Raw genomic sequence first — 12751 nt, forward strand, 5'->3', positions numbered from 1 at the left:
TATGATTACATTACTCAGTATGCGTTACACAATAACACACAATTATCATTTAAATCAACTAATACTACTAACTACTCTCTTATGAAAGCTTGTTTTCCATCTTAATTTCTCTAAACTTTACTTACCATGCCATATATCCCATCCTATCCTTAAATTAGGATTTTGTTCACTCTTAGGCCTTGTTTGGAAACCCATTTCTCCATTGTTTAAATCACATGTAAAATATATCCCCCATCTTTTATCTATAAAACAAATCATAACATTAACAGCCTTTTGCAAGTAAACAATAACCCTACTAGAATACCTACTTTCACGTAAAAACTTAACATTATTCCCATTCCCTTACAAACAGTAATCCCCTACAGTTTTATTGCTGTGGCCTGCAAGCAACCCTAATTTCTCAATCTAAACGCACAGCATGAGTTTCATCCATCATCACCCGCGACAACTAGGAATTTGACCAGTTACTTGGCGGTCTTATCTTCACCGGTAGATATTCATCTACTTCACACTAAAATAATGATTTATCAAAGTGATCCTTCAATTCATTTCTGTGATTTATTTTTCCAATCTAAATAAAACCAATATCACTATTTTTAACTTTATTTTTCATAGTAAGTTTTCTATAAAAAAAAAGTAATGTTAAATATGTGTTAATAGTTTACTTCGATTGAAAAAATTCAGTAAATGAATTGAAGAATCACTTTGATAAATCAGTATTTCAGTGTAAAGCAGATGAATATCTGCTGGTGAAGATAAGACCGCTAATAAACGGTTCAAAATTCGGAGTTGCCACAGTGATGACACTGAGAACTCACGATGTGCGTTTAAGAATGAGAAATTTGAGTTACTTCCAAGCAACAATAATAGAACTGTAACGGGATACTATTTATAGGGATATGCGAATCATATTAAATAAATAAGTGAAAGTAAGAAATGTAGTAACGTTATTGTTAAGATAGAGAAGGCTCTTAATGTTATGATTAGTTTTATAGAAAAATAGGGGGCATATCTTCAGGATGTGATAAGTAAAATTGATACAAATAAAGATAGAAAAAAAAGCTTAATGGTAGTAGTTGGTTTAAATGATAAGTGTGTGTTATTGTGTAATGAGTAGTGACTAGTGTAATCATAAATTTAAGGAGGCAGCAAAGAAATCATATCTTATAATCTCCTAATGCCATGTTACTTTTATTCGCACCATGTGGAGTAGCATCCATAGATGCAGGAGCTTCAAAAAAGTTACTTGTAATTAGTATATAGGTTTTAAGTACTGTGACTCCCAATCTTTAACTTCATAGAGAATACTATTCATGGAGGATTAAAGTTTTCTAAAACTGATAATAAAGAACTAACGAACGATGAAAAATAATCCCAGTACGTTTTATCTGTCCTTATACTCATATTTTTCTCTACTTTTTAAGATTTATCTAAATCCCCTCAAATTTCTATTGTTTCATACTAAGTGTTCGATCAATTTTATTCTGTTCTCAAAATTTGTTAATGGGATTGCTTTACTTTTTAGCTTTGTATGTTAGTTTAAAAATTGTGAGGTTTAATTTAGGCATTTTTAACTATGATGATGGGTGAAATTTTCATAAGTTGAATAGTTTTAGAATGGAAAGAAATACTTTTTCCTCCCAATGAAAAGAATACCATTAAGACAACCAGAATAGAAAGTAATTAATGTGAACACATGCCAGCAGACAATAGGAACAAACACATACTTTTTCGAGAAAATCTTTTTATGGTTTTTTATTTTCCAATTTAGACTTTTCTTGCACAAGAAATTGTAGAATTGTAAGCCATCCAAGTAATCGAATGATTCCCTTTAGCTTTTAGAAATGCTCTTCCATATATTCCTGAAAGTTTTAAAAATCTGAATTAACATCATAAAGACACTAAGAAAAAGAGACCCTTTTGATACCAGGGGATAACTTACACCAAGTGGTAGTTAAATGTATAACTATCCATCATCGAGTGTTTTCCAAAAGCATCTGATACAGATTTTGAGGAGCAAGGTGTAGAGTGTTCAAGTTTTTTCGATATTACCGATCTATCTCCTGAGGATTTTCTATCCTTAGTACCTTGCAGACTTACGGCCAGAGTTTCTTGACTTCCTGCCAACCAAAGCTCAATCAATAGCTTCAAAATAAAACATCAAGACTAGGAATTTAAAATTATGCTACTGCATTTACAAACAAAAAACAGCTAGCTATGAACCAAACAAAATTTGCATCCATCACAATGACCATCAACAATGAGAGAGTTATTGAAACATTTTGGACGTAAGATTATTGAGTTATGACTATCATCAGAAACTTGACAAGCTAATTATTTAACAGAACACTTTAAAGTAGAAACAAAAGAAGTGCACATAAAACATGCACAAAATGCATTGTCCTACATGTTTACTCCCAAGCATCTATTGCAAGAAATTAAGTATGTGGAATCGTTACCCATCTTATTCCATTGCCATTCAAAGCCATAAGGCCCAAAAGTACTCTAACTTTCACCAAATGAGAAGCAAATTCTAGACGATACATTATTCTAAATTGTTTATTTTATATCTAGGCAATGTTTCATGGTCAAATCTATTTAACCTTACCCTTGTTAATGATAACAAAAGGGTTGTTTCCAATAATCCTTAAAGACCAGCATTATCCACAACTTCACATAAACAAAAAGTGGGTATGATTTAATGAATCATTATAATCCACAACCTAAAATAGTGTAAATCTTGGCCCTATAGATAATCAACACAAAATTCAATGGACAAACAGTGCTTCCCTTGAAGAATTTAGCACATAAATTTGCTTCAATCAAATCGATTATATTGTCAGAAGTATCATTGCTTTTCAAAACCATTTTTATGATGATATTAGATCACAAAACCAATTGAAATTGCATTACTAAAGCATCAAATTTTAATGAGAATAAGCAAGAACAATAGACACAAACAAAAGAAAACCAAAATTCAAAAATAGGCTATAGATTCATCTCCAAAGTGATGAGCTCATGCCTAAAGCATGACATGAGGTCAAGCCTAAAGCAAAGCCCTTGTGTGCTAGAGTATTTGTGGCTAGAAGTCATTGCCCCGACCACTATTGGATATGAAAGTTAAGTGTGCTTGGCGGCGGGAATAATGTTTAGGGTTATTATTTATTTTTCAGATTTCAAGTGTAATTAAAGCAAACCATTGGTGTAAAATTGAAATTCCCAAATTAATTGGCAAAAACATTGGCGGGAATAATGTTATAAATGTGTGGCCTTCTAGAAAGTTAGAAAGCTAAACTAAATGAGAATAAGCAAGAAGAATAGAGACAAAAAAAAAGAAAAAAAAAAATCAAAAGTAGGCCATAGAGTCATCTCCAAAGTGATAAGCTCAAGACTGAAGTATAACATGAGCTCAAGCCTCAAGCATTACAAAACTTTTAACGCGTCCTCGAAAAACTTGCATTACACCATTCCTAATAATAGCATAATAATTAGTAGTAATTCACACATCATTTCCCATACGCCTTAACATTCCTAATACTCATCATAATCAGTAGTAATAATCATCAAAACTTGAGATACCAGTCTAAATAAGTTGCCATACACATCATACTGTTTTTTTTTTCCAAACACCAACATAGCTTGTTGTTAGGAATTGATAAAGAGCTTATAACAAAAAAGATAATCCCATAATCAACTTAACTTGTTAAATTCGTCTTAATAGGTCATTTGTATTCCAATAAAGGGATGGCCTTCATGTATATCCAACATAACTCTTTTAGTTGAGTGCTATTAGTTTTAATCTCACAGTCTACAGTATAGCAATTCACACTTGAGTATAATACTCATCATTTTCACTTACACACAATAAGTTAAGGCCATAAAAAAATTACACCCAAAAAAAATAGTGAAGAATTAAACTATTTAATAGATTAGCCAATAAAAATGAAGGTAAAAAGTTTTTAAAAATTACACCCAGGAAAAAATTAAACTAAAATGAAAAAACCAACAAGAAAAATATGACATGCAAAATTCAAATAACACTAAATTATACCAAAGCTTTAATGATTTAATCTTTATTCTCCCCATCAAGCAAAAATATACCAAAATAAATATCAAATTATATTGAGAATTCAGAAAAAGTTAAGAGAAAGTAAAACCTGAAGTGTTTGATCCTAGATCATCAATTGAAATAATAGCCTCCTAATTCTTACTTGAAGATTTAATCTTTCTTTTGCCCATTTGCAAAGAAATTAGCCCTTTTTTGGGTTATCTCTCTTCCTCTTACTTTTTCCTAAGAAAAAGAAGTTCATCAGGAAGATGAGCAAATGAGGAGATGATTCGCGTGAGAGACAACAAGAAGAAATGAAAGTAGCAGCACGAAGATGTTGTGTTAATCTAAGTAAATGATCAAGTGTTCTTTTGAGACACTGTTGGCTTGCGATAATAGCATAGTATTAATTGAATGTGCTATAAATTTAATTAACAATATATAATAATACATATGATCATTATTATTATTCACATACATTATTTTCTTAGTCTATAAATTGCAATGGATTATGAGATATCTTTAGCGCTAATTACAACATATAGAACAAGTTTAATTAATCATAAAAAACTATTCGTCGCCCATTTGATTCTCGACATATTAATGCAGTTTTATTAAGAACACTATTTAACAAAGTTTAATTATCATCATATTCATCCTATCTTATTGTTGTTTAGCATCGCCAATTTATAACTGATAAGTGTAATTATTCACTAGTGGAAAAAACCTCATTTGCTGCGGTTTTTTGACCATAACATGCTGCGGTTTTGGCCCCAAGCATTAGTGATAGCAGCAGATGGCCTCTAGTAAATGCTGCGGTTTAAAACCGCAACAGAAAACTCAACCTTATGCTTCGGGCCTCCCTAAAACCGCAGCATATAGTTTTGCACTATATGTTGCGGTTTAATGGAGGCCCGCAGCATATATATTATTTTTTTTTCTTTTTTCGTTTAATACTAATAAATAATCCAATAATGTACAATGTAAACAATGATTAATCCAATAATCCAATGATAATCACCAATTATCACCAATAATCTCTTTGTAAACTCTCGATCGTATATATAATGATACGTACATATACAAATTAAAGTCCTAAATCTAAACTAATTACATTATTTACCAAGAACAAAAATTAGCAAGATACGCGGCAATCTTGTCTTTCAATTGTCGCATTTCTCCATCTCTCAAAGGGCGTGTTTCCCTTGAATGTCGTATAAAACCTATAATATAATATTAAATTAAATGATACATAAACATTAGATTTTACCAATAGTAAATATATAATATTATAATTCAAGAACGTAACAAATACTTACGACGTCAATGTTTTCGACTCCAACCTCCTTCATCGATTGTAAGATATAGTCCATGTATTTGAGAGTGTAGTAGCCGCCATCAACGGTATTATCAGCTTGTCGAAAGCAGTAAAAAAGAAAATAGATGTTAGAGCCAAAAAAGTTTAAAAACCTATAAAATCGCAACATAGCACGTAATTTCTAGCATATGACTATGATTTTCAATTCTAACCACTTCAACACAATAATATGTACCAAATAGTCATGTGTGACAAGTTTCATTCAAAACAAACCAAGTTTGAGCTACTTTATGCGCGAAAGTGCCAAAAAAGCTTAAAAACCCATAAAATCGCAACTTAACACGTAATTTCTAGCATATGACTATGATTTTCATTTCTAACCACTTCAACACAATAATATATACTAAATAGTGTTATGTGCCAAGTTTCGTGCAAAACAAACCAAGTTTGAGCTACTTTATGCGCGAAAGTGCCAAAAAAGCTTAAAAACCCATATAATCGCAACTTAACACGTAATTTCTAGCATATGACTATGATTTTCAATTATAATGACTTCAACACAATAATATATACTAAATAGTGTTGTGTGCTAGGTTTCGTGCAAAACAAACCAAGTTTGATCTACTTTATGCACGAAAATGTCAAAAAAGCTTAAAAACCCATAAAGTCGCAACTTAACACGTAACTTCTAGCATATGACTATGATTTTAAATTCTAACCACTTCAACACAATAATATATACTAAATAGTGTCGTGTGCCAAGTTTCTTGCAAAACAAACTAAGTTTGATCTACTTTATGCGCGAAAGTGCCAAAAAAGCATAAAGACCCATAAAATCCCAATTTAGCACGTAATTTCTAGCATAAGACTATGATTTTCAATTCTAACCACTTCAACACAATATTATATACTAAAAAGACATGTGTGCCAAGTTTCGTGCAAAACATATCAATTTTGATCTACTTTGTGCGCGAAAGTGCCAATAAAGCTTAAAAACCATAAAATCGCAACTTAACACTTAATTTCTAACATATGAATATGATTTTCAATTCTAACTACTTTAATACAATAATATATACTAAATAGTGTTATGTGCCAAGTTTCGTGCAAAACTAACCAAGTTTGAGCTACTTTATGCGCGAAAATACCAAAAAAACTTTAAAATGTATTAAATCGCAACTTAATACGTAATTACTAGAAAATAATATGATTTTCAATTCTAACCACTTCAACACAATAATATATACCAAATAGTGTTGTGTGCCATGTTTCGTGCAAAACAAACCAAGTTTAAGCTACTTTATGCGCGAAAGAGCCAAAAAAACTTTATAACGCATAAAATCGCAACCTAACACGTAATTTCTAGCTTATGACTATGATTTTAGATTCTCACCACTTCAACAGAATAATATATACTACATAGTGTTGTGTGCCAAGTTTCGTGCTAACCAAACCAAGTTTGATAAACTTTATGCGCGGAAGTGCCAAAAAAGCTTAAAAACCCATAAAATTGCAACTTAACACGTAATTTCTAGCATATGACTATAATTTTCAATTCTAACCACTTCAACACAATAATATATACCAAATAGTCATGTGTGACAAGTTTCATGCAAAACAAACCAAGCTTGAGCTACTTTATGCGCGAAAGTGCCAAAACAGCTTAAAAACCCATAAAAACGCAACTTAACACATAATTTCAAACATATGACTATGATTTTCATTTCTAACCACTTCAACACAATAATATATACTAAATATTGTTATGTGCCAAGTTTCGTGCAGAACAAACCAATTTTGAGTTAATTTTTTCGCGAAAATGCCAAAAAAAATTTTAAACTCATAAAATCGCAACTTAACAAGTAATTTCTAGCATATGATTATGACTTTCAATTCTAACCACTTCAAAAAAATAATATATACCAAATAGTCTTTTGTGCCAACTTTCATGCAAGACAAACCAAGTTTGAGCTAATTTATTCGCGAAAGTGCCAAAAAAGCTTAAAAACCAATCAAATTGCAACCTAACACGTAATTTCTAGCATATGACTATGATTTTTAAATTCTAACCACTTCAACAGAATAATATATACTAAATAGTGTTGTGTGTCAAGTTTCGTGTTAAACCAACCAAGTTTGATCTACTTTATGCGCGAAAGTGTCAAAAAAGCTTAAAAACCCGTAAAATTGCAACTTAACACGTAATATCTAGCATATGACTATGATTTTCAATTCTAACCACTTCAACACAATAATATATACTAAAGAGTATTATGTGCCAAGTTTCGTGCAAAGCAAACCAAGTTTGAGTTACTTTATGCGTGAAAGTGCCAATAAAACTTAAAAACCTATCATGCGTAAAGGGTGTAAAAAGCATTCTAAAACGCGAGACTTGACACTACAATAAGGAGATAAATGTGCTCCAAAAACGAGCACATCAATATCGTAACCCTCATATTTGTTGAAATCATCACGAGGACCAAAAGCTAACCACTTAACAATTTCTGATACACCCTTGAGTTCTTCACTTATTACTCGATTATGAAACCAATCAATAAACGTCTTGTTATGCAACTGTATCAATCCCTTCAAAAGAATAATATCGCAACCTAACACGTAATTACTAGCATATGACTATGATTTTAAATTCTAACCACTTCAACAGAATAATATATACTAAATAGTGTTGTGTGCCAAGTTTCGTGTTAAACAAACCAAGTTTGATCTTCTTTATGCGCGAAAGTGCCAAAAAAGCTTTAAAACCCATAAAATCGCTACTTAACACGTAATTTCTTATATATGAATATGATTTTCAATTCTAACCACTTCAACACAATATTATATATTAAATAGTTTTATGTGCCAAGTTTCGTGCAAAACTAACCAAATTTGAGCTACTTTATGCGCGAAAATGCCAAAAAAACTTAAAAACCCATAAAATCGCAACCTAACACGTAATTTCTAACATATGACAATGATTTTAAATTATAACCACTTCAAAAGAATAATATATACTAAATAGTGTTGTGTGCAAAGTTTCGTGCTAAACAAACCAATTTTGATCTACTTTATGCGCGAAAGTGCCAAAAAAGCTTAAAGACCCATATAATCGCAAGTTAACACGTAATTTCTAACATATGACTATGATTTTCAATTCTAACCACTTCAACACAATAACATATAATAAATAGTGTTATGTGTCAAGTTTCGTGCAAAACAAACCAATTTTAAGGTAATTTATTTGCGAAAATGCCAAAAAAACTTTTAAACCCATAAAATCGCAACTTAACACGTAATTTCAAGCATATGACGATGATTTTATATTCTAACCATTTCAACACAATAATATTCACCAAATCGTGTTGTGACCTAAATTTCGTGCAAAACAAACCAAGTTTCAGCTACTTTATGCGTGAAAATGCCAAAAAAGCTTAAAAACCAAAAAAATCACAACCTAACACGTAATTCCAAGCATATAACTATGATTTTAAATTCTAACCACTTCAACAGAATAATATACACTAAAATAGTGTTGTGTGTAGAGTTTCGTGCCAAACAAACCAAGTTTGATCTACTTTATGCGTGAAAGTGCCAAAAAGCATAAAAACCCATAAAATCGCAACTTAACACGTAATTTCTAACATATGACAATGATTTTCAATGCTAACCACTTCAACACAATAATATATACCAAATAGTCTTGTTGCAAAGTTTCGTGCAAAATAAACCAAGTTTGAGCTACTTTATGCGCGAAAGTGCCAAAAAAGCTTAAAAACCCATAAAATCGCAATATAGCACGTAATTTCTAACATATGCCTATGATTTTCAATTCTAACCACTTCAACACAATAATATATACCAAATAGTGTTGTCTGCCATGTTTCGTGCAAAAAATCCAAGTTTCAGCTACTATATGCGTGAAAGTGCCAAAAAAAATTAAAAACACATAAAATCGTAACTTAACAAGTAATTTCTAGCATATGACTATGATTTTCCATTCTAACCACTTCAACACAATAATATTTACTAAATAGTGTTGTGTGTTAAGTTTTGTGCAAAACAAACCAAGTTAGATATACTTTATTTGCGAAAGTGCCGAAAAAGCTTAAAAAACCATAAAATCGCAACTTAACACGTAATTTCTATCATATGACTATGATTTTCAATTCAAACCACTTCAACACAATATTATATACTAAATAGTGTTGTGTGCCAAGTTTCGTGCTAAAATACCAAGTTTGATATACTTTATGCGCAAAAGTGCCAAAAATGCTTAAAAAACCCATAAAATCGCAATTTAACACATAATTTCTAGTATATGACAATGATTTTCAATTCTAGCCACTTCTACACAATAATATATACTAAGTAGTGTTGTGTACCAAGTTTCGTGCAAAATAAAGCAATTTTGATCTACTTTATGCGCGAAAGTGCCAAAAAACTTTAAAGACCCATAAAATCACAATTTAACACGTAATTTCAAACATATGACAATGATTTTCAATTCTAACCACTTTAACACCATAATATATACTAAATAGTGTTGTGTGCCAAGTTTCATGCAAAACAAACCAATTTTGATCTACTTTATGTGCGAAAGTGCTAAAAAAGCTTAAAGACCCATAAAATGGCAACTTAAAACGTAATTTCTAACATATGACTATGATTTTCAATTTTAACCACTTCAACACAATCACATATACTAAATAGTGTTATATGCCAAGTTTCTTGCAGAACAAACCAATTTTGAGCTACTTTATTCGCAAAAATGCCAAAAAAAATTTTTAAACTCATAAAATCGCAACTTAACACGTAATTTTTAGCATAGGACTATGATTTTCAATTCTAACCACTTCAACACAACATTATATACTAAATAGTGTTGTGTGCCTAGTTTCGTGCTAAACAAACCAAGTTTGATATACTTTATGCGCGAAAGTGCCAAAAATGTTTAAAAACCTATCAAATCGCAATTTAACACGTAATTTCTAGTATATGATAATGATTTTCATTTCTAACCACTTCTACACAATAATATATACTAAGTAGTGTTGTGTGCCAAGTTTCGTGCAAAATAAAGCATTTTTGATCTACTTTATGCGCGAAAGTGCCAAAAAAGTTTAAAGACCCATAAAATAATAACTTAACACGTAATTTCTAACATATGACTATGATTTTCAATTCTAGCCACTTCAACACAATAATAAATATTAAATAGTATTGTGTACCAAGTTTCGTGCAAAACATACCAAGTTTGATCTTCTTTATGCGTGAAAGTGCCAAAAATGCTTAAAAATCCATAACATCGCAACTTAGCATGTAATTTCTAGCATATGACTATAATTATCAATTCTAACAAGTTCAACACAATAATATATACCAAATATTGTTGTATGCCAAGTTTCGTGCAAAACAAACCAAGTTTGAGCTACTATATGCGTGAAAGTGCCAAAAAAAATTAAAAACACATAAAATTGCAACTTAAGACGTAATTTCTAGGATATGACTATGATTTTCAATTATAACCACTTCAACACAATAATGTATACTAAATAGTGTTGTGTGCCAAGTTTCGTGCAAAACGAACCAAGTTTGATCTACTTTATGCGCGAAAGTGCCAAAAAGGCTTCAACACCCATAAAATCGCAACTTAACACGTAATTTCTTGCATATGAGTATCATTTTCAATTCTAACCATTTCAACACAATACTAAATACTAAATAGTGTTATGTGCCAAGTTTCGTGCAAAGCAAACCAAGTTTGAGCTACTTTATGCGCTAAAGTGCCAAAAAAGCTTAATAATCCATAAAATCGCAACTTAACACGTAATTTCTAACATATGACTATGATTTTCAATTCTAACCACTTCAACACAATAATATATACTAAATAGTGTTTTGTGCCAAGTTTCGTGCAGAACAAACCATGTTTGAGCTACTTTATTCGCGAAAATGCCAAAAAAACTTTTAAACCCATACAATCACAACTTAACACGTAATTTCTAACATATGACTATAATTTTCAATTTTAATCACTTCAACACAATGATATATACTAAATAGTGTTTTGTGCCAAGTTTTGTGCAGAACAAACCAAGTTTGAGCTACTTTATTCACGAAAATGCAAAAAAACTTTTAAACCCATAAAATTGCAACTTAACACGTAATGTCTAGCATATGACTATGATTTTCAATTCTAACCACGTCAACACAATAATATATACTAAATAGTCTTGTGTGTCAAGTTTCGTGCAAAACAAACCAAGTTTGAGTTACTTTATGTGCAAAAGTGCCAAAAAAGCTTAAAAACCAATAAAATCGCAACCTAACACGTAATTTCTAGCTTATGACTATGATTTTAAATTTTAACCACTTTAACAAAATAATATATACTAAATAGTGTTGTGTGCCAAGTTTCTTGCTAAACAAACCAAGTTTGATATACTTTATGTGCGAAAATGCCAAAAATGCTTAAAAAACCCATAAAATCGCAACTTAACACGTAATTTCTAACATATGACTATGATTTTCAATTCTAACCACTTCAACACAATAAGATAAACTAAATAGTGTTATGTGCCAAGTTTCCTAAAAAACAAACCAATTTTGAGCTACTTTATGCGCGAAAGTGTAAAAAAAAGCTTAAAGACCTATAAAATCGCAACTTAACACGTAATTTCAATACATGACTATGATTTTCAATTCTAACCACTTCAACACAATCACATATACTAAATATTGTTATGTGCCAAGTTTCGTGCAGAACAAACCAATTTTGAGCTACTTTATTTGCGAAAATGCCAATAAAACCTTTTAAACCCATAAAATCGCAACTTAACACGGAACTTCTAGCATATGACTATGATTTTCAATTTTAACCAGTTCAACACAATAATTTATACCAAATAGTCTTGTGTGCGCGAAAGTGCCAAAAAAAGCTTAAAAACCTATAAATTCGCAACCTAACACGTAGTTTCTAGCATATGACTATGATTTTAAATTCTAACCACTTCAATAGAATAATATATACTAAATATTGTTGTGTGCCAAGTTGGTTGTTAAACAAACCAAGTTTGATCTTCTTTATGCGCGAAAGTGCCAAAAAAGCTTAAAACCCATAAAATCGCAACTTAACACGTAAATTCTAGCATATGACTATGATTTTAAATTCTAACCACTTCAACAAATTAATACTCCCTCCCATTTGACTGTTCACCGGATTTTAAGGAGAGTCAAAAGTGGGACCCTAAGGGTAGGAAAGAGAGTGATATTATGGGTTTTTAATGTAAGGGAGGAAAATTAGTGTGGGTAATGGAGAGTATAATTGAAAATAGGATAAAGCTACTAAGGGCATAAAAGTCACAAACCCATACCAAAAATAGAAA

Source organism: Amaranthus tricolor, chromosome 14 (genome assembly GCF_026212465.1).
Source record: "Amaranthus tricolor cultivar Red isolate AtriRed21 chromosome 14, ASM2621246v1, whole genome shotgun sequence".
Lineage (NCBI taxonomy): Eukaryota > Viridiplantae > Streptophyta > Magnoliopsida > Caryophyllales > Amaranthaceae > Amaranthus > Amaranthus tricolor.